Raw genomic sequence first — 24,058 nt, 5'->3', positions numbered from 1 at the left:
AGTGACTTATCATTTCACACCCACTGGGATGGCTGTTAAACAAAAATAAAAATAAGTCTTGGTGAGGATGTGGGGAAACAGGACCCCTGGTGCACTGTTGGTGGGAATGTAAAATGGTGAAGCCACTATGAAGAACAAGGTGATTCCTTAAAGAATCAGAGTCATCACATGATCTTGCAATATCACTTCTGGATCTATACACAAAAGAACTGATATCTCAGTATTATTCACAATAGCCAAAAGGTGGAAGCAACTCAAGTGTCTATCAATGAATGAACAGAGAAACAAAACGTGGTATATATCCATAATGGAATGTTATTCAGCCATAAAAGAAATTTCGACACATGCTACAACCTGGACAAACCTCGGGGACACTACACTAAGTGAAATATTCCAGTCACAAAAAGACAAATAATGTATGATTCCACTCATATGAGGTACTAGATAGTCAAATTCATAGACAGAATGGCGGATGCCAGGGCTTGCAAGGGAGGAGGAATGGGGAGTTATTTTTCAATGGGTACAGAGTTTCAGTTTTCCAAGATCAAGAGTTCAGGAGAAGGCTGGGCACAGTGGCTCACACCTGTAATCCCAGCATTTTGTGAGGCTGAGGTAGGAGGATCCTTTCACCTCAGGAGATTGAGTAACATGGCAAAACCTTGCCTCTACGAAAAAATACAAAATTAGCTGGGTGTGGTGGCGTGCACCTGTAGTCCCAGCTACTCGTGAGGCTGAGGTTGGAGGATGGCTTAAACCCAGGAGGTGGAGGCTACAGTGAGCCAAGATCACTGTACTCCAGCTTGGGTGACAGAACTAGATAATATCTCAGAAAAAAAAAAAAAAAAGAGTTCAGGAGAGGATGGTGGTGATGGTTGCATAACAACGTGAAGATACTTAATGCCACAGAATGGTACGTTAAAAATTAAGATGGGTAAATGTCACATTACGTGTATTTCATCACAATTAATTCTTTTAAATAAAAAAAGTTAAATATAGAATGACCATATGGACCAAAATTCTACTCCTAGGTATATATCCAAAGGAACTGAAAACAGATACTCACAGAAATCCGTGTCCACAAATGTTCATAGCTGCTCTACTCACAAGAGCCAAAAAGTTGGAAAAAACCTAAATGCCCATCCATAGATGAGCGGATGAACAAAAACGGTGCTGTATACATACAACAAAAGAATACTCAGCCATAAAAAGGAATGAAGCACGCATGATACATGCTACAACGCAAATGAGTCTCAACAACATGATGGTAGGTGAAAGAAGCCACACACGAAAGGTTTTACATATATATATTTTATATATAAGTGTGTGTGTATGTGTGTATATACATACATAGATATATATAATATATATATGATTCCATTTAAATGAAATGGAATAGGTAAATCCGCAGATACGAAAAGCAGATTGGTGATTAGCAGGGTCTGTATGATGGGGGGCGGGTAACTGCTTAATGGGTATGAGGTTTTATTTTAGAGTGATGAAACACTTTGGAACTAGATAGAAGTGCTGGTTGTGCAATGTTGCCAGCGTACTAAATGCCACTGAATTGTTCAGTTTAAAACGGTTAGTTTTATGTTTGGTGAATTTCATCCCAATTTTAAAAAAGCCTGCAGAAAGAAAGAGCAAGGATAATCTACAGCAGAACAATTAGTTTCAAGATAACTGAGTTACCTTTAAAGCCCTTTCTGGAATCACTTAAAGGAGGTAATTTTTAAGTTACAGTATTTAAGGCAGCCAGCAGGATACAGCAAACAGGCGCTCTAAGACAGCAGTTCCCAAACGCTACCAATTTGGGTCTACAAAGAAGTGTTAATTTGTGTTAAACAATGTGATATATAAACAAACACATGCACATATATGCACATGTGCATACAGATTTGTCAGAGTTTATGTCCTCCCTATGTTTCTGCATTAGAATCTCCTCTTCGTATTGATAGTGAAGATAGACTGGTTGTGATAGCTTTGTTACTCTCTACTGGGTGTTGTTTTGGTTTTAGTGCCCTTACTTCGTAAAATAAAGAACACCTGAATTCAGGGCCAGGCAGGGTGGCTCATGCCTGCAATCCCAGAACTCTGGGAGGTCAAGGTGGGCAGATCCCTTGAGGTCAGCAGTTCTAGACCCACCTGGCCAATATGGTGAAACCTTGCCTCTACTAAAAATACAAAAATTAGCTGGGTGTGGTGGTGCACACTTGTAATCCCAGCTACTCAGCAGGTTGAGGCAGAAGAATCACTTGAACATGGGAGGTGGAGGTTGTGAACTGAGATTGTGCCACTGCACTCCAGCGTGGGTGGGTTACAGAGTGAGATTCCATCTCAAAACAAACAAACAAAAACCCTGAATTCAAACAACCAGCACCACCACTACCACCACCACCACACACACACACACACACACACACACACACACACACACACACACACACAGGCTCCACTAGCTATTTACAAATGGGACACCGAGGCACAGCTCTTTCTCCTGCCAACTTGCTGGTTCATCCCTGATACAGCCATCATTTCCATAAAGGGATCATTACTCTCCCACGGACCCAAGTCTTAGACCTTTAAGTTGGGACTAACAGACTCTCAACAGGCAAGAGAAACCCCACAGGTAAGCATTCTCTGCAGGCCCCCTTCTCCAGGACTGCAGCCGCTCACCCACACTCCCGCCCAGGGGCTGCCAGGCACAGCTTCACTGCAGACTCTATCTAGGGCAGTGCATCAGGCAAGCAGTGAGCCAAGTAAGTGTTGCGCCAGGTAAGCGGTGTGCCAGTTTAGTGGCACCTCCCGAGTTCAGTCCTGACCGTTAGAGAGTTCTCCCTTATGCCAAGCTCCCATGTAATGGCTACTCACGAATGCCATGCCTGCGTTGTGGGAGTCACTATGAACCAGTCTAATCCCCCTTCCATGGAACATCTTGCCAAATATTTGTTCCTTGAAACTTGCTTCTCTCAGGCTAAACACCCTGAGACATCTTAACCTGCTCCTCACAAAACAGCATCTTCATTACTCCCTGGTCTCGGTTTTCTTGTTGTTCTTCCCAGACCACGGAACTCAGATTTGGGAACTCAGCGTTACGGGGGTGGGGGTTGACCAGCTCCTCATGGTCTGTTCTGGACATTATTCTCCTATTAATGTAGCTATAGATCCAATCTAGATTTTTAAATTTCTGACAGCTGCCTCATCCCTAAGTTTTATTTCACACATTTTGCTGCCAAGCTGCATATCCACAGGTATCCTTTAAAAATGTCATCTTGTTGGATTCAGTCTACTGCTCCAGTCTGTTGAGATCTTTTTGGACTCTGATTCATTAACATAATCTGCTTTCCCTCCCAAATCTACCACCTGAAAACTCGATCGGCCTGCCATCAATGCCAGTATCCTTCCAAGTGCTCAGACACAACGTGGAAGAGGACCGTCCCAAGTCGGCACCTCGATACATCCCTCAGTGCGACAGTGGCCTGTGAACAGCGCTCTTGAGGTGTGGCTGTACCGAACCGTGTGCCATTCAGGGCAGGTGTCTCATATGGCTCACATTTCTTCATCTTCCTGGTAGGATCTCGTGGGTGACTTTGATGGATGGGACCAAGGATAGCCCTTCTCTTACTGTTGGATGTGAAGGTTAAGTGTGAAGCTCTTCAAGTGGGTATTACACACAATGAGCAGTCCAACATTGCCTTTATTACTGAGAAGAGATATAATAATAATAATAAATGGTTTTGCAATTCCCAGACAAGTGACCTTCCTTATTGGCCACCATATACAGCCATTAGAAAGCTGTAATCAGGCCAGGCGCAGTGGCTCACGCCTGTAATCTCAGCACTTTGGGAGACTGAGGTGGGTGGATCACTTGAAGTCGGGAGTTCAAGACCAGCCTGGCCAACATGGAGAAACCCTGTCTCTACTAAAAATACAAAATTAGCCAGGCGTAGTGGCACATGCCTATAATCCCAGCTACTTGGGAGGTTGAGGCAGGAGAATCACTTGAACCCAGGAGGTGGAGGTTGTAGTGAGCCGAGATTGTGCCATCGAACTCCAGCCTGGGCAACAAGAGCAAAACTCCATCTCAAAAAAAAAAAAAAAAAAAAAGAAAAGAAAAGGTAGCTGTAATCAATAGAAGGAGCACTGACATCCAAGAGCAGGAGTCCAAATCCTGGCTCTCCTTCCAGAACATCCATGCTGAGGTTAGCACTACCTGCCGCCTCCATTGCTATAGGGAGGAGTCAATGACATCAGGCATGTAAAAGAGGTTTCAAAGTTCAGTCAGACTATGCAAAACATAAAAGAAGACTATGATGATTACTGTTATAAATAAGTCAAGATACCATTTCCATTGGCAGAAACCTGTCTGTGAAGCCAGGGAGGAACCTATAGATGTCCTCAGGCTGCCAGGAGGAACAGGTCTTTCAGCACACAGCAGCTGGATTACTGAGATATTGAGATTCCTGATCTCTCCCAGTAGCAGTTACCCCTCTTTCATCTCAGACCAGAGCTGAAGCTGGCTAATAAAGAAAAAGTAATGGGTCTTCTCACCATGCTTGCAGAGGGGCCCCTCAGCCTGTGGGAACAGTGTCTCTCCACGGTCTCCTTGTTGAGATCAGGACCTGAATATCAGCAGCAGGGAACCGGCAGGTGATGAAGGGCCATGAGGGTTGCTTTTAGCTCCCCTATGGCTTGACCCCAACCAATCCCTGAGCGTCCACCCTGATGGTGGTTTCTTTTCTTTTTTTTTTGAGACGAAGTTTCGCTCTTGTTACCCAGGTTGGAGTGCAATGACGCGATCTCGGCTCACTGCAACCTCCGCCTCCTGGGTTCAAGCAATTCTCCTGCCTCAGCCTCTCGAGTAGCTGGGACTACAGGCGTGCGCCACCATGCCCAGCTAATTTTTGTATTTTTTAGTAGAGACGGGGTTTCACCTTGCTGACCAGGATGGTCTCGATCTCTTTTTTTTTTTTTTTTGAGATGGAGTTTCGCTCTTGTTACCCAGGCTGGAGTGCAATGGCGCGATCTCGGCTCACCGCAACCTCCGCCTCCTGGGTTCAGGCAATTCTCCTGCCTCAGCCTCCTGAGTAGCTGGGATTACAGGCACGCGCCACCATGCCCAGCTAATTTTTTTGTATTAGTAGAGACGAGGTTTCACAATGTTGACCAGGATGGTCTCGATCTCTTGACCTCGTGATCCACCCGCCTCGGCCTCCCAAAGTGCTGGGATTACAGGCTTGAGCCACCGCGCCCGGCCCGGTCTCGATCTCTTGACCTCGTGATCCACCCGCCTTGGCCTCCTAAAGTGCTGGGATTATAGGCGTGAGCCACCGGGTTTCTAACAACATCAGGCTTTAGGCTCTGACATTCTCAGGGCAGGTCCTCAGAAACCCTGTTCTCACTCCAGCTGAGGATGTTGGTGTCTTCAAGGAGGAAATGGTCTTTGCTAAAAGCAATCTTGGAAACATTTTGCAAAGCATGGTCAGGGGCCACCTGTTGGCCCTTACAGTCTCAGTGTCAAGGATATCCCACAGCAGGGGAAGAAATGGCATGGCCAACCACATGCCCCTGGGAAGAGAGCAGCATTAAGATGGAAGGCAATAACTGACATAAATTAATTTCCCTCTCCTCATCCATCTAAGGTTAGATTCCCAACTTTCAAGGGGAATCAGTGCTAGGGGCAGATCGAAAAAATATATCCAGAGATGTTCTCTGACTTACAATGGGGTTATATCTGGATAAACTCATCATAAATTGAAAATATCATAAGTCAAAAATACATTTAAGGGCCAGCACAGTGGCTCGCGCCTGTAATCCCAGCACTTTGGGAGGCCCAGGTGGTTGGATCACCTGAGGTCAGGAGTTTGAGACCAGCCTGACCAACATGGTGAAACCCCATCTCTACTAAAAATACAAAAATTAGCCGGGCATGGTGGTGGGTGCCTGTAATCCCAGCTACTCGGGAGGCTGAGGCAGGAGAATCGCTTGAACCTGGGTGGTGGAGGTTGCAGTGAGCCAAGATCATGCCACTGCACTCCAGCCTCGGCAACAAGGGCAAAACTCCGTCGCAACAACAACAACAAAAAGCATTTAATGCAATAACCTACTGAACATCACAGCCTTAGCCTACTCTATCTTAAATGTGCTCAAAATATAACCTACAGTTGGGCAGAATCCCCTAACACAAAACCCATTTTATAATAAAGTGTTGAATATCTCATGTAATGTATTGAATACTGTACTGAAAATGAAAAACAGAATGGTTACATGGGTACTTAATGGGTACTTAAAGTACAGTTTCTACTGAAGGCATGTTACTTCTGTACCACCTTGAAACCAAAAAATCGTAAGTCAAACCATTGTAAGTCAGGCACCGTCTGTATCTATATGTAATTGTTGGCAAGACACTGAGAGGTTTATGCCAATGAATCTATTAACAGATCAGGGAGTTGGCCCAGAAAGGAGGTGGGAGGGAAGGGGCCCAGAAGGGAAGGTAACAATTCCTGACATAGTTTCTGGAGTCTACAGGTCCACAAGCTACCGTTACTCAACCTACCCCTAACAAGAGTCTCTCTGGAGACAGGTGGGCTGCCACGTCACCTAAGAATCATCATCAGCCACATGGAAGCTAACTTAGTCTTTCACAGCCACTGACGACTTTAAAACATATTCCTGTCTTTCGCTCATCACATTTCCTTTGACTATGCACCCATATAGAGATGGCGCCTGGTTCTGTAAACTCATGCATGAGAGGAATAAACTCCCAGATGAATCTGTACAGCATGGAGGTTCCTACAATGTTCGGATACTGAGGCAGGACCAGGCTTGGTCGATTATGGGTTAAATTGGTCCACTTCAGACTTCATATGTTGGAGTCTTAATCCCTAGTACCCGAGAATGTAAGCACATTTGGAGGGAAAGTCTTTGAAGAGGTGACTAAGTTAAAATGAGGCCACTAGGATGGGGCCCTAATCCGGTAGGACAGGTGTCCTTAAGGAAAGGAAGGAATGCCAATGGCACAGGTCCAAAGAGAGGACCACATGAAGAGGCGGCAAGAGGGCAGCCATCTGCAAGCCAAGAAGAGGCCTCAGGAGAAAACAAACCTGCTGGCACCTGAATCTTGGACCTCCAGCTTTCAGAACTATGAGAGAATAAATTGTGGTTGTTGAAGCCACCCAGGCTGTTGCATTTTGTTTTGACAGCCCTATCATACCAGGGCAATTGGTTCACCTAAAAAAAATGCATGTTTGCCAGATCAGGGAGAAAAAGCATGGGATGGAGGTAGAGGCCCAGGTGCAGCTCGGAAGCATCCTCCTCCTTGGGCTGCGTGACTGAGGAGTGTGACAGAGCAGGAATGCAGCCTGGCTTCAGCTATCCACACAAGGGCATTCTTTCATTCATTCCCACTGACCACGACACCCACACCACCACCTCACTGACACCATGTCCACTCACCCCAACACTTCAGTCATACAAAGAAAGAAACCATTCTATATTGTTCTTCGGTGCTCTCATAATGTTTAACCATGCCTTTTACTTAAAGAATTCCAGGAACTGGACTTAAAAGATCCAAAATACCGAAACCAAGGTTGTGGAGTGTCCCACCTCAGGAAGGAATGCTGAACAACTGATTTACAGCCTTGTAGTCGCTGGTCAGTCCACCAGGTGGCCCATGAGTAATCAACATAACCAGGTACGTTGACTTGCATACTCCACCCCTCACACGTTTTGCCCAGCCCAGCCTGCATACCCGACCCTGATATCAATTCCCGTACTTTGCCTAATAAAAAATCCCAACTGGGGCTGGGTGCAGTAGCTCATGCCAGTAATCCCAGCACTTTGGGAGGCTGAGGTGGGTGATGATTCGAGCTCAGGAATTTGAGATCAGCCTGGGCAACATGGGGAAAACCTCATCTCTACTAAAAATACATAAATTAGCTGGGCATAGTAGTACGCGCCTGTAGCCCCAGCTACTTGGGAAGGTGAGGTGTGAAGATCACGTGGGCCCAGGAGGTAGAGGTTGCAGTGAACCATAATCGTGCCACTGCACTCTAGCCCAGGCAACAGAGCAAGACCCTGTGTCAAAAAAATAAACTCCCAATCGGCTCTTTTCAGAGAGTCAGTTGGGGAATTCTTTCTCTCCCTTATGCCTGGGCATAAGGTCCAGTGAAGACTTGTCTGGGAAGACACTTTTGGCCTCATGTCAATTTCTATTGCACAGAGGGCCCAAGAACCCATTGTCAGTAACAGCAAGGTCGTCGTGGGGCAAATCTCCCAATCCCTGACACCTGCCAAAGCCTGCCTGTCCTGGAGCCCTGAAGCTGAGGTAGTCTACAAGTACACGGAGCAGGTGTTAGTAGCTGGTCTGAAAAGGTGTGACTCCAGGCTATAGACTGGCAGTGACCAACTCCTTTTATCAGCTTACTTGCTTGTTTCACCTTTTACCCAAAAAGTAATCTGATTCCTGGTCCTGATTCATCTACATGTCATGGCTGTTTTTCCAGAAGACAAGTCCTCGGGGTGGGGGGGTGAATGGACTGATGGCAAAGTGAGGTAGCTGACTCTCACAGGTTTGACAGAATTATATGGACCATCTGGCCCAGTGCTGCCTTTGGCTGGGAATTCACTGGTCTCTAGGTTCCGCCTAAATGCTTGGGTCTCCCCTGAGTGTAGGGTGGACAGAACTACTTCCCCAGGGCCAAGAGAGAAGAGGTGGGCTCATGAATACTCACTGCTGCTAAGCGGTCCAGTTGCTCTGGATCAATTACATTTAAACAGCAGCTAGGTCATGGGGCTAGGCTGGAGGGAAGAATCAGAGTGAGGGAGGAGGGTGTTTCTAAGGTATTAGTAGGCCAATGTTTGCAGGGGCTGGGAGGGGCGATGTGCTCTAGGAGACAGAGCTGAGGGGCCTTTACTTTCCCAAGGAAGGCAGGGTGGGCGGGTTTGGCCCATTCAAATGCAAAAGCCTTTCGGTATTCACTGCCACTCTTCCCAGCTCCAACATAAAGGCCTGTAAGTTCTCTTCACATCTTTCCATTCACTTTGACTGTAAGAGTTATTGACACAGCGGGGTGGGAGCCCCCATAATCATTCCTAGCTGAGAAGCATACAAACCAACACACACACCTCAAGCCTGTGGCCTTCCGAAGGTAGGCCTAAAGTCTTCCCTGTCCCAACCTGACATACGGAGGAGGCTCAGGGAAGTGGAACAGGGGCCTCATCCACAGGGGCAGATTTGAATCAAATTAGAACAAAGAGTCCCTTAGCATCGGGTTGTAGCCAGTTAGCCCAGAGCAGATGGGGCATGAGGAGGCGAAGGTCTGAAAGATCATGTCTGAGCCTGAGTTCCAGCCTCTCAGCTCCCCTGTGTGTGCCAGGCCCCAAAGCCAGGCTTTTCCTACCAGGGCCAAAGGGCTGGACTTGGGCCCCGCCAGCTTGGTGGTGGGGCCAGCGTGAAAAAGCACGGGACACACTCTAAACGTCAAAGACCGAAAGCAAGGCAGCCTCATCATTATTCTCTGCAAGGTTAGAGACAAAAAAAAAAAAAAAAAAAGCACTTTTATATGAATGAGAGAAACATGGAGGAGAAAAGAAATCCGCTCTTGACAGCACTCAGCAGTAAGAACTATGTCAAGCCTCAGCCTAATGGTCACATTTACCACCTTGGAAATTTCCGTTTTCACTGTCCGTTCTCATTCACGTGTGTCAGTGATGCTGGGGGTGGGGGTTGGGCTCATCTGTGTGGGACTCTAAGTCCTGGATCTAAGCAGACCCGCTCCTCAGAGGGCCTTCCATGAGGCCTAAATGATGTTTGTTGTCTTCTGCTTCTTTTTCGACTTGTTTAGTTTAAAATATTTAACCGGAGGCACAATGAAGTGTCTCATTTACAAGGTTCTCCCCGACCATTAGACTGGGACTCCACACTCATTATGCTGATGAACGCGCTACTTACCCATGCAAATTCCAGGAGAGGCAGCCTCGGAGATGGGAGGTGCTCAAGGTACAATATCAAGGGCTGATTTAATTACACAGCCATTCAGTGGGCCAAGCACGGCAATTTTTAGCCAACTGTTCTAGTAAATATTACAGGAAACCCTTTTATAGAGTGCTAATTCTGGCTTAGCATTTTTGCTAAGCTTTAGTTCTTATTCAAACATGCACACGGGCCCCCAAAGATGCTACCACCAGGCCAGAAAATCACAGTGATAAAGCATGAGCCGGCATGCCATCTTGCAGTCAATCATGCTTTTAAAAAGGTTACAAATGTCTGCATATTGCTGTCATTTAGGTGGGGACAAACTAAGATCCAGGAACTTCCCTGTGTCTGTCCTTCCTCTGTCTCCCTCCCCCATGTCTCTGAGTCCTTCAGACCAGCCCTTGGGCAGGTTTTCGGTCACCAGCTGCCACTGCTCCCGTTAGTTTGACAAAACAACCAGTGTAAACTCATTTCAGATGTTTGAAACAATACCCAATCACTGCATCCACCCTCGAGGAGCGCCCCAGAGGAAATGGCATCATTACTTTCATTTTACTCCGTTTGTGAACGACTAAAGGAAAACAACACGTCCTAGGACACTCCAGAACGTTATCAAGTGACCCCTAAGAAATTAATCACCAAGAGCTACAACAACCCTCTGCTGCACAGTCACCACCGTTTCTCTCAGTGAAGAAATAAATTTCACTTTCCACAGTTGGAACAGAAACTCTCATGCATCCCCGTTTCTTCAAAAAAAGTCTATAAATAACCCAGGATCAGCAAAATTATGCAAAACATCCTGCTAGAAGAAGAAATGTAAACTAAAACCACTTACAGAGAGACTCAGGCTGCCAACTTAATCTGATGCTACGGCGACTGTAAACATGTTGTACTTTTGGAACCTGAAGCGATCCACATTAGCACGGATGTCATCAAAAAAAAAAAAAAAAAAAAAAAAGAAAGAAAAAGGAGGAAAAAAACCTGCAACAATTAAACAACAACAGAGCCCAACCCCAAAACAGAGCAACGCGATTCGGTATTCTGCACGGTGCACAGCCCGACGGCTGACCAGCTGCAGTCAATACCAGCTATCTGTGCTTGCACACGCCAACTGTTTTGACTACAGGCACTTGTTAAACACAGAGTTTCAGGTCCTACCAGTTGGACACCAGAAGTTCATAGAACTGACCCAGTGCCAAGAACAACAAGCACTGAAAGCGAACCGGCTGCCTCGTGCAAGTGTTTTTGTTAACTGTTTATGCAAGCCCCAAAGCAATCGGGTAACAATTAAAAATAAAGAACTTAAATAACAAAAGCAAAAGATAACCACCTTGAAGGAAACGTAGATATTGGCAGCTGAAGGACAGACGTCATGCTACTTTACTGGTGGGGTGGGTGGGTAGTTTTCAGAGAGAACTGGTTGGGGGGAGGGGGAGGTGTCACATGACACACTGTGGTTATTAGCAGAAGGAACTGGGTGCTTCCTTGAGGCATCTTTTAGAGATTGACTTAGTTTTGCAAATGTGGAGGCTTTGCTGCACAGCGGGGGGTGATGGCAGGAGCACTGGAATTTCTTAGTTGGCAAATCCCATAGGAGAAGAAAGGGACATGCTGGATGAATTTTTCTTTCTTTCTTTCTTTTTTAGAGAACTTTTGCTCTGCCACCCAGGCTGAAGTGCAGTGGTGCCATCAGAGCTCACTGTATCCTTGAATTCCTGGGCTCAAGCAATCCTCTTGATTCAGCCTCCTGAACAGCCGCACCACTGCACTTAGCTAATTTTTAAATCTTTTGTTGACACGAAGTCTCGCTACCAGGCTGGTCTCAAACTCCTGGCCTCAAGCAATCCTCCTGCCTTGGCTTTCCAAAGCACTGGGATTACAAGCATGAGCCGTTATGCCCGGCAGAAACACTTCTTAAATTGCCTATTTAACAGGCTTTCCCATTTTTCCCCAGAGTGCATCAAGCAGTATTTCATTGTAGGACCAAGAGAATTAAACAGATATAATTTCAGTTACCTGAGGAGTTTAGAAAACAATTCCAAGAGAACCTGGGTGTGGAGGTAAAAGTGAGAAACTTTTTTGCTGTTTTAATTAGAAACAAGGTTTTGCTCTGTTGCCCAGGCTGGAGTGCAGTGGTGCCATCATAGCTCACTGCAGCCTTGAACTCCTGGGCTCAAGGAATCCTTCTGCCTCAGCCTCCCAAATAGCTGGGAATACAGATATTTGCCACCATGCCTGGCTAATCTTTAAAGTTTTTATAGAGACAGAGTCTCACTATGTTGCCCAGTCTAGTCCTGAACTCCTGGCCTCAAGCAATCCTCCTGCCTGGGCCTCCAAAGTCCTGGGGTTACAGGCTTCAGCACCATGGCTGGCCAAGTAAGAAATGTTAAATTGCTGGGTGGTCTTAAACCTAATGCCTCAGCCATCCATCCATCCATCTAATTTAAAGAATAAAATGTCACCCCCTTTCCACTCCACAGGTTTTGGGGAAAGCAATGAGTAAGTAGAAACAGGCTGTTTGGAAAAGCCACTGTGACTGTGGGCCAGCTTTACATTCATTCTGAAGAGCAAAAGTTGCTCCTCTGGTTTTGGGGTCACCAGCGCCATGGTGGTGAACAGGAACCCACACGGCGGCTTTCGCTTTCCTCTCAAAATAACCCACATTTTATTACCAACTATATATAGAAATTGTTTCAGAGGGATCTGAAATGGAGCCACCCCGGAGTGAAACGCAGAAGTTGCCTGACATATCACAGGAGAACAAAGGCAACGTAGTGCATCCAAGACCAAGGAAGGAGCAGGGAAGGAAGAAGTCTGGGGTGGAGAAAGGAGGATGGTGGAAGGGATACAGCAAGTGAGAAGTTTCAGGTCCTGAGGGAGAAGTGTCTTTTTTTTTTTTTTTAAGGCAGAGTCTCGCTCTGTTGCCCATGTTGGAGTGCAGTGGTGCCATCTTGGCTCACTGCAACCTCCACCTCCCTGGTTCAAGCGATTCTCCTGCCTCAGCCTCCCCAGTAGCTGAGCACGAGTGCCTGCCACTGTGCCTGGCTAATTTTTCTATTTTAGTAGAGATGGTTTTACCACGTTGGCCAGGCTGGTCTCGAACTCCGGACCTCAGGTGATCTGCCCACCTCAGCCTCCCAAAGTACTGGGAGTATAGGCATTAGCCACCACACCTGGCCAAGAAGTGAGTCTTCAATCAGCCCTGCCCTCGGGGTCAGCAACTTTTAAAGCAGCCCCAGGATTTCTGTGGGTTAAAACCCCACAGTTTATGTCTCTTTCACACACCTTACACTATTTGATCCTGTGAGGTGGGAAGGGCAGCTATTATTACCCCTATTGCAAAGGAGGAATACTGGGGCTCAGAAAAACCAATGACTTTCCCAAGGTTACACACCCAGGAAAGCTTTCTGATGTCCAATCCTGGGTCTCAGCCACATGGCCAATGACATATGCTGGTGTAGAGCTTCATTGTTCACAAAGCAGCTTAAAAGGGGCAGACTTTATTATTCCCATTTCCACAGACAAGTAAACTTAGATTTAGAGAGGCCACGTGATTTGGCCAGGGCCACACTGCAAACCACAAACAGCACCAGGTCTTGATCTCCTGGTCTGGCCCTCCTTGCTTCACTCCATGGTGCCTCCAGAGAAAAGAATGATAAAATTGAAAAGGCCATTAGAGTTGTTTGACTTTAAAAGTACAACATCGGCCGGAAGCAGTAGCTCATGCCTGTAATCCCAGCACTTTGGGAGGCTGAGGCAGGAGGATTGCCTGAGGTTAGGAGTTCGAGGCCAGCCTGGCCAACATGGTAAAACCCTGTCTCTACTAAAAATAAAAAAATTAGCCAGGTGTGGTGGCAGGTGCCTGTATTTTCAGCTACTGGGGAGGCTGAGGCAGGAAAATTGCTTGAACCCAGAGGCGGAGGCTGCAGTAAGCTGCAATCATGCCACTGCACTCCAGCCTGGGTGATAGTGTGAGACACTGTCTCAAATATGTTAAACATAAAATAAAATAAAAGCACAACATCATCCTCAATTTTCTCAACACTCCCTGTCTTCATGGCTTTTCCAGTGTTTGACAGTGCAAGTGCCTAACACAGAAGGGTTCCTTTCTACAGTGTTGGGGGAGTTTCAGACATCTGCACTCCAGAGCTACTGTTTCAATGGAAAACAACTGTCTTGATCCAGTTTGCATCCTGTCCTTTGATTTGATCAGTTCACCTAAATGCCAACCCCTGGTTTCTTACTGAATCCTAGTCTAAGGAGCAGCGAAGTGGAATGTCCCAGCAGGCCTGACAGCTATATGTTATGTCCACGGTGAGCCCCTGCACATGTAGAAGGGATCTAGCTTAGCACATGGTTTGGTGGATCAATTCTCTAACAGGTGTTTCAAAGAGAGGCCTTGCTGAGTTCTTTGCAACAGAGGTCACTGAAAATATTGGACCAAATGTAGATTCCCACTGTCATGTTCCCTTGCTCATGCCAACTGGACATACAATAGTAATACGTGATACAGGCTGAGCAGGCTCACTGCAGGTGTTGGGCATCTGCTCTGAGGGGACACAGTGGCAGGTTACTGCAGATGGCCAGGAGGTTTGCAAGCAGGGATGAATCGAGGTGTCTGTCAGGAAGTGAAGGCTCAGGGCCAGGATCAGAGACGTTGAATGTATAATGCAGAGAGGAGCCTGTCGGGAGGTGATGGTTAGGAAGTTACAGAACATTCTGCCACCCCCTTATGAATCTGCCTCTCACACCTCTTTCTCCCTGAAAGTATAACACAAGAAAACACACACCCAAAGGCCAAGGCCAAGGAAGTTGGGGGTCAAGGTGGGCTTCACATTGACTGTCATGAAGGTCACGAAGACTAATGAATCTACATGCTCCCGTTGACTGGAAATGCTCTGCAGCTTGGTGGGAGGTGTATGCAGTGCTTCCCACTGCTAGTGAACACTCACTCTGAAGTGTTCTTTAGGTGTTTTTGGTAATCACAGGACATTTGCATCAATGCCGCCTGAAAGAATACGGGTGCCAGGTGAATGAGAACATTCTTGGCAGGGAAACTCATTTGCTTACAAGATACAAAGTGAGGAGAATATTTCCATATAACATGTGAGTGACTCCTCTGATCATAAAGCACCCCCCACCCCACTTTTTTTAAGCCAAAAAGAAGGATACATGATTTGACAAGCACTGGCATATTAAGGGAAGACAGGGTAGGCTATTTAAAATGAGAACTTGTGCAAGTCCATGAGGCCTAGCCACCGAACTTGTAATATCAAATTAAAGTGCACTAATGGAGACATATGGAATATTAGCAAAAATCTGTTGTAGTTAGTACCATGCTTAACAAAGCAGTTCCACCACAGTTCCGACAAATGCTGTTGTGCTGATGCAGACAAGAGAAGGCGGTTTGGGAAATGCTGGTGAGCTCAGTACACCCGGCCCACGGAGGCTGAAGCTGGGGCCCTGCGCCCATGCCCTGGATGTCTATACTCCTCTGAGCGAAGGCAGCCACATCAGACTCCATACGTGGAGGAGGAAGCTGGGTGGGGACCAGCACGGTCTTTACACATGGTCTGGACATGTGGAAAGCTGGCCAAAAAGAGAATGGAGCCAACACAGGATGGAGCCTGAGCTTTTGGGAGATAGAAAGGCAAGGAAAGCATGTTGGTAGCTGTGGCTGCTACTGGCTGCAGGCTTGGCTTCAGCGCTTGGGTTCTAGAGCCTGACATTGCCATGCGGACTTCCCAGTGGTGCCTGCACTCAGCTCAACATGCCTCACTTGTGCCCTGCTACCTGGATTCACAGCGATTAAGCCAGTCTTGCCTGACCAAACCTGCAACTAGATTTTGGCTTAATCCTTTGTGACGTGGACCCACAAACCAAGACATTGTAACTGATGTCACAATATCAGTTTTGCATCTACGGGGCCACATATGCTGGATTTTTCTTTTTAAAAATTAAATTTTTCTGAGACAGGGTCTCGTTGTGTCACCCAGGCTAGAATGCAGTGGTGTGACCACTGCTTACCATAGCCTCAAACTCCTGGGCTCAAGTGATCCTCCCACTTCAGCCTCCTGAGTAGTTGGGACCACAGGCATGTACCACCATGCCTGGCTAATTTTTTTTTTTTTTTTGTAGAGACAAGGTTTTGCCATGCCACTCAGGCTGGTCTCCTGGGGTCAAGTCATCCGCCTGCCTCGGCCTCCCAAAGTGCTGAGATTACAAGCGTGAGCCACTGCGCCTGGCCATATACCAGATTTTTGGGGAGAACGAGTATCAATGTGAGACAGCCTTAACCGGTACTGCACTACAGTTTGAAAGATGACTTTATGATAAAGGTCTCAAATGTGGGTTGACTGGAATCCAGACCCCCGGACTGACGTTCCCTGAGGGCAGGTTCTGAGTCTCATCTATCTTTGCAGGCCAATACCCAGCCAGAGCATAGAAACTTTGCTGTGTGTTTTAAATACGTGTTTTGCATGAACAAATGAAGTCTCTCTTAATCTGAATTGTAAAGATATATGTATACCTTACTAGGCATATCTGGAAAGTGAATATCTTTATATTAAATATGAATCAAATTTGGTGTTTCTAAAAAGTTGTTTGTGGTTCAAGTTAGGGAGAAGGTAGAAAGGCTTTCCATTCAAAATGTATAATGCCAAATCTTTAAAAAGATTGTAGCCACAGCGGAACAGGACTCTTTCCAAAAGATCCTCATTCTGCTGCACTTTGTTTTTGTTTTTTTTTCTTTTTGAGGTGGAGCCTCGCTCTGTTGCCAGGCTGGAGTGCAATGGTGTGATCTCGGCTCACTGCAATCTCTGCCTCCCAGGTTCAATTGATTCTCCTTCCCCAGCCTCCCAAGTAGCTAGGATTATAGGTGTGCGCCACCAAGCCCAGCTAATTTTGTATTTTTAATATTGACGGATTTCGCTGGTCTCAAACTTCTGACCTCAGGTGATCTGCCTGCTTCAGCCTCCCAAAATGCTGGGATTATAGGCATCAGCTACCACGCCCGGCCATCCCACTATATTTTGACTATATTTTGATTTCTTTCTTTTTTTTTTTTTTTAGATGGAGTCTCACTCTGTTGCCCAGGCTGGAGTGTAGTGGTGCAATCTCGGCTCACTGCAACCTCTGCCACCTGGGTTCAAGTGGTTCTCCTGCCTTAGCCTCCCAAGTAGCTGGGATTACAGGCATGTGCCACCACACTTGGCTAATTTTTTGTATTTTCAGGAGAGACGGGGTTTCACCATGTTAGCTAGGATGGTCTCGATCTCCTGACCTCGTGACCCATCCGCCTCAGCCTCCAAAAGTGCTGGGATTACAGGCGTGAGCCACAGTGCCTGCTTTTGATTCCTTAAGTGGTACACTTTGAATGTTATTTGATCCTTTTTTAATAACTCAAAAGTCAATGTTACAGGCATTAACTGCTATAAAACTATGATGACTTTAGAGCCTATGACTGTAGCTGTCAAACTTTCTGACCCCGATTTACCTTAAGAAATAAATTTTACAGGGCTGGGTGCGGTGGCTCACACCTGTAATCCTAGCACTTTGGGAGGCCGAGGCGGGTGGATCACCTGAGGCCAGGAGTTGGAGATCAGCCTGGCCAACAGGGTGGCCTTCATCTCTTCTAAAAATATAAAAATTAGCCAGGCGTGGTGGCACGTGCCTGTTGTTCCAGCTACTCAGGAGACTGAGGGAGGAGAATTGCTTGAACCTGGGAGGTGGAGGTTGCAGTGAGCCAAGATTGCGCCATTGCACTCCAACCTGGGTGACAGAGTGAGATTCCGTCTTAAAAATAAATAAATAAATAAGACGGCTGGGTGTGGTGGCTCACGCCTGTAATCCCAGCACTTTGGGAGGCCTAGGTGGGTGCAACACGAGGTCAGGAGATCAAGACCATTCTGGCTAACATGGTGAAATTCCATCTCTACTAAAAATACAAAAAAATTAGCCTGCCACGGTGGTGTGTGCCTGTAATCCCAGGTAGTTGGGAGGCTGAGGCAGGAGAATCGCTTGAACCTGGGAGGCGGAGGTTGCGGTGAGCCGAGATCACGCCACTGCACTCCAGCCTGGGTGACAAACCGAGACTTTGTCTCAAAAAAAAAAAAAGACAGAAAATGACAAGGGCCCCTGGCAGCAATGTTGCTTCAGGAATGACCATATTGGAGCTCCTGTGTATGAGGAGGTTATTTCTAATTTACTGTCTCAGGCAGTTTGCAATGATGTGATACCTTGGCTTTCCACCCTGAGCTGCCCTTTCCCTCTATTATTATTATTTTTGAGACAGGCTCTGGCTCTATCACCCAGGCTGGAGTGCAGTGGTGCATCTTGGCTCACTGCAACTTCCACCTCCTGGGCTCAAGTGATCCTCCCACCCCAGCCTCCCCAGTAGCTGGGACTACAGGTGCACACTACCTCACCTGCCTAATTTCTGCATTTTTTGTAGAGATGGGATTTCACCATGTTGCACAGGATGCTCTTGAACTCCTGAGTGCAAGTGATCTGCCTGCCTTCGCCTCCCAAAGTGCTGGGATTATAGGTGTGAGCCACTGTGCCCGGCCCCTTTGCCCTATTATTTATAGCTTCTCCTAGTGTACACTTTAACTGTCATAGATCTTTCCACTTAAATGCAAAAAAAGACAAACATTAATACACGAAACTTGTGGTAGCATTTCAAAAAGTGTGTCAAATTTGTGTGTATGCGTGTAGATACCTTATATTGATTTCTAAAAATTACAGCAAAAGGGGTAGATACTGTGCCCCTAAACAACCTCAATTACAAGCAATTAGGCACTGGTTAAGTAAATTATTGGCACATCCACTCAATGGAATGCTGGAGATGCATAAAAATGATGATGCAGATCTATATTTACTAAAATGTGTCCATGATAATTTTAGATGAAAAAAAAGCAGGTTGCAAAGCAATGTCTATAATAAGATTCCACTTTTATTTCAAAAATATAAAATATATGCATGTAGATACATATGTACAACACACAGACAAACACATACACATAGAAAAAAGATCAGAAAGTTTTACATGGAAATGTTTATTTTCGTATTTTACTTTTTTAGGTTTTCTGAAATATTGGCAGTTTTTGCAGTGCATTCCTTTATAGTAAGAACAAAGGCAATTTTAACTTTGAAAAAATGAAACTGTATTATAGGCAAAACAGCACCTCTGTCTGGGGCACCACTCCTATTTGCACCCCATCCCATCCTCATGTCAAACTTTCAGAAGAGTTCTACTCATACAAAAAAAGTGTTAAGTTAAATCTTTATTGGATAATTCTTACATTGGTGCACTTTATTTTTTTTGGAGAAAGGGTCTTGCTCTGTCACCCAGGCTGGAGTGCAGTGGTGTAATCACAGCTCACTGTAGCCTCAAACTCCTGGGCTCGAGTGATCCTCCTGCCTCAGCCTCCTTAACAGCTGGGACTACAAGCATGAGCCACAGTGCCCAAATCATTTTAAAGAAAACCATCGGATTATGGTTTTACTTTTAATAGCCATGTTCTCTTCCCTGATGGAATTCTGGAGGTGGAAACTCAAGCGGACATCTTTGCTAGTTACTTCCTTGGCAGAAGCAGGCTATGGATGTCTCCAGCCTTAGAGAAGACAAGTTGAAAAGCTCACATGACTTATATTCTCATGCTAGTTTTCCCAAGCCAGAGTCAATTCAGGTGTAAAACAATGTTAGTTTGAAGATGGTAATGATCCCTAACTCTTGCTAGGCTTTTCTCTTTACAAAGTTCATTTGCATCCATGGCATAACTGGTATCTCAGAGAGAACTCATTGGGGAGGGAGGGTGGGTAGAAGCATCATTCTCAATTCACAGAGAAGGACACTAATATTGGGCAAATTGGCCAAGGCCACCCTATGGGGACTGGTAAGACAGGAGCTGAACCTAGCTTTCCTGGGTTTGTTCTCTTTATTTTGTGCCACTGCATTCTTTCTAGAAATAGAGAAATCACATAATTTATCATCCCAACTAGACACCTTTGAAAGTAAAAGGGGGTGCTAAACGGATGGGCCCCAGGGCAAGAGGTATAAACTGTGACTCTCCCAGGCAAATCAGGACTTCTAGTCACTTTAGATATAAGCCAGCCCCTTACACACACACAGACATGCAACACCCAGACACACGCACAGACACACAGACACACAGACACACACACACACACACACACACACACACAGAGTGAATCATAATCATATCTTTTAAATAGGAAAGGGAAATGCAACAAGGTAACAATGCCTATAAAATGCTGGAGTATTAAAAAATAAAAATAGATAAATAAATGAATTAAAAGTACTTGAGTATAATTTGTATTTTACTGTTTGTGGAAGTGAGCCTAGGCTTTACCTTTTCAGGTCAGCAGCTCCCAGGTAACAAGAATACAAAGTCTAGATTGGGCAACTGCTATTAATCAAAGTGGGCCACATTCCAAATGTGGCCAGTTAAAGTTTTTCTGTTATCCATATTTGGTCCAACATTCTGAACACAAAAAATGGGTTTTATCGTTGAAACTTGTGACTTAGTATAATCGCTATTAGAAACAGGCTTTTCACTGGTGAAATTAACGGTATTCAAGGTATGGGGCCCGGCCAAAACCTTGAGAGACACTCCCCACCCTTGTATCAACAGGTATTAGAATCCAGCCAGGACTGTCCCATCCCCCCCAGGGACAGTGCTCCAGGCTGCCCTGTGTCCAGCCATCGAATCTGGACGGTTTTTAAGGGAATGATGCTGATTTGGGAAAACAGTGTTCCTCTCTCTAAAGGATTCTTCTAGTTGCCTGGAGTGAAAGAACCTTTCGTGCCAGGTGTGGTTGGAAAACCTCAAAGGAGTGAGGGCTGGGCCTTTGTCAAGCTTCCCAAAAAGGCTGAATCAACTGCTTTGTTTCTACTTGTCTATAAACGTTTGTTTGATAAATGCCTGCAACTGTGGTAGAATTCAGTCTCACACCCACATTCATTCACAAGGTAGCAAGGCTGTGGGGGAGAAGCTGACCCTCACTCACCAGGTTGATCTTTCACAACCTTTCACGCTGGCAACTGTGTTCTACCCAAGAGAACCCAAGAGGCCTATGTGCAAACCACTTGAGGTTGGTCCCCAACAAACATGGCATTCAGTGAATCTGAAATGGGTAGACTTCAGGAAGGGATCCCTTAATATATTTTCCTCATCACCAGATTATCAGCCTCAGGAAGGCAGAGACGGGGTCTGTCTGGTTCACTACTCTAAGCCTCATGAAGTGCCAGCCCAAGGGAAGTGTGTAATTTACATTTGTCAAATGAATAAAATAAGAAAGAATTTTGACATTTCTAGATCTAGTTTATTAACTGTAATCTGTGATTGTTCTTTATTCCACTAATGAGAACTGATCTGCACAGACCACAACCTATTGTTCGCCCTGATTAAGTTAGTCCTTCAAAAAGCAGCAAATAACAGGTAAATAATAAAAACCACTGGGATATTGTTTAATCTACACAGTAATGCAATGAGATTGGTATCATCACCCCCATCTTTGGAGATGAAAACCAATGTCCAGAGAGATTATATCTTTTTTTTTTTGAGACGGAGTTTCACTCTTGTTACTCAGGCTGGAGTGCAATGGCGTGATCTCGGCTCACTGCAACCTCTGCCTCCTGGGTTCAGGCAATTCTCCTGCCTCAGCCTCCTGAGTAGCTGGGATCACAGGTACGCGCCAACATGCCCAGCTAATTTTTTGTATTTTTAGTAGAGACTGGGTTTCACCATGTTGACCAGGATGGTCTCGATCTCTTGACCTTGTGATCCACCCACCTCGGCCTCCCAAAGTGCTGGGATTACAGACGTGAGCCACCGCACCCGGCCTTTTTTTTAAGACAGAGTCTTGCTCTGTTGCCCAGGCTGGAGTGCAGTGGTGTGATCTCAGCTCACTGCATCCTCCTCTCGGTGGTCCTGGGTTTGAATGATTCTTGCATCTCAGACTCCCAAGTAGCTGGGACTACAGTCATGTGTCATCACAAATGGCTAATTTTTGTATTTTCAGTGGAGATAGGTTTTCACCATGTTGGCCAGGCTGGCCTCAAACCCTAACTTTAGGTGATGCACCCACCTCGGCCTCCCAAAGTGCTGGCACAGTGGCATGAGCCAAATTAGTAAAGCCAAGACTTGAACTCAGCTCTGTCAGACTCCACACCCAAGCACGCTCTCTGGTGCTGTGCTGTCCTTAATTAGCAATAACTCAGTTTTGTAGAAATTGAGTATTTTAAATTTTGTTTTAATTAATTAATTTTTTGAGATGGAGTCTCACCCTGTCTCCGAGGCTGGAGTGTAATGGTGCGATCTTGGCTCACTGCAACCTCCGCCTCCCAGGTTCAAATGATTCTCCTGCCTCAGCCTCCAGAGTAGCTGGGATTACAGGCGTGCACCACCATGCCCAGCTAATTTTTGTATTTTTAGTAGAGACGGGGTTTCGCCATGTTGGTCTGGCTGATCTCGAACTCCTGACCTCGTGATCTGCCTGCCTCGGCTTCCCCAAGTGTTAAGATTACAGGTGTGAGCCACCGCACCTGGCCTAGTATTTTTTATTACTTTCACTCTACTCACTTTATGCTGTGCTACTGAACACATGCATCTTTTTGGCACTTCATCTTATTTTATCAAAAGCTTTTTTTTGGGGAAAAACTAGATGGATGTTGGAATATATAAGCCTGCTTTCCAGTTCTTTTACTTTTAATTATTTTGATTGACATGTGGCCTTGAGGGATGTCTAATGGCCTCTCATATCTTTGAGCTGGAGAAGGATCCATCCCCAAGAATCTGTGGTAGCTCTCCCTGTCTCCAGGGCACCACTATGACACCCTCCCCGCATGCACCCTTGCCGAGTGCCATGCTAGACAACTGAGAGCCTTTTGTTTCATGCCTCTGTGGCTTGGTGCAGTGTTCTTTCTCTGGAATCCTTGTCCACTCGTTTGTTCTTCACCTTGGTTAACTCCTTGTTTTCTTTCAGGACCTAGTTCAAACATGAGTGCATTTGGGACACCCAGGAGATTCCCTGCCATCCTGAACCTCTGCCAGGCCTCACTTGAAGCCCTTTCTCTCTGCTCTCTGGACCCACTGAGCACACCTCCACCTTAGCAGCTGGCACGTGGCTCTGTAATAGCAGATAGACTTGCCACCCTTCTTCGTATATAAAGAGCCCAAGTCAGGGACTTTTCCTTAGTACTGGTATATAGCAGGCACTCCAAGTGTGTCAGATAATGAATGAATAAATCAGGAAATAATTAGCCAATCCACAGTAAAGGAAGAGAGAAATGCAGGGATCAGTGGGCAGCAGTCTTCAGTGGTCTGAGAGCTAGCTAAACTTAATTATTTCTCTTAGGCCCTGAGCTTATTTTTTAACCTTAAGAGCATCACAGTTAGTTTTTTTTTTTTTTTTTTTTTTTTTTGAGATGGAGTCTCGCTCTGTTGCCCAGCCTGGAGTGCAGTGGCGTGATCTCAGCTCACTGCAACCTCTGTCTCCTGGGTTCAAGTGATTCCCTGCCTCAGCCTCTGGAGTAGCTGTGATTACAGATGTGCACCACCACGTCTGGCTAATTTCTTTGCATTTTTAGTAGAGATGGAGTTTCACTATGTTGGCCAGGCTGGTCTCAGACTCCTGACCTCAAGTGATCTATCTCCCTTGGCCTCCCAAAGTGCTAGGATTACATAGCTGGTTTTTATGAGAGAAAACAGACCATTTAATTCTGAATGTTCTGCTCCTCTGCCTGTTACAGGAAACACCACCACCACCAAAACAAAACAAAACAACAAACCTCTGTTAAGATTTTCCAATGTGGCCAGTTCTCCATCATTATGCCAGCCACCAGCCTCCCCTCTGGGGACTGGGGTATCTGACGGTGCCCAAGGACAGGCTGCGCTAGCAGTTCATGGAGCACTCACTAACACTGCAGCTTCTAGGGCCCTGATGTAGACCAACAAATGACCTGAGCAGAGCTATAGCTTGATCTAACTGTGGGACTCTGGCTTAATGAAATAAACAATTCCCGGCATAGCCCGACCTCTTCAAAATGTAATTCTTTCTGAC

At 45.9% G+C, this 24,058-nt stretch overlaps 1 protein-coding gene across 11 annotated transcripts in view; it reads right to left on the bottom strand.

Moving 5' to 3' along the window:
• Nucleotides 1-24,058, bottom strand: part of ATXN7L1 (ataxin 7 like 1) — a 266,971-nt gene that overhangs the window by 74,955 nt on the left and 167,958 nt on the right. Inside the window, exon 1 of one of the 11 annotated variants that reach the window (XR_010341990.1) lies at nucleotides 10,809-11,068. The exons of the other annotated variants lie outside the window; for them this stretch is intronic. The gene's annotated coding sequence lies outside the window, so the exon portion shown is untranslated. Of the gene's footprint in view, nucleotides 1-10,808; nucleotides 11,069-24,058 lie in introns of those variants that run through there. 11 annotated transcript variants of the gene reach the window in all.

This window comes from Aotus nancymaae, unplaced genomic scaffold (assembly GCF_030222135.1).
Source record: "Aotus nancymaae isolate 86718 unplaced genomic scaffold, 86718_ANA_hifiasm-v0.15.2.pri h1tg000002l, whole genome shotgun sequence".
NCBI lineage: Eukaryota > Metazoa > Chordata > Mammalia > Primates > Aotidae > Aotus > Aotus nancymaae.
This window is presented reverse-complemented; position numbering and strand designations above follow the sequence as displayed.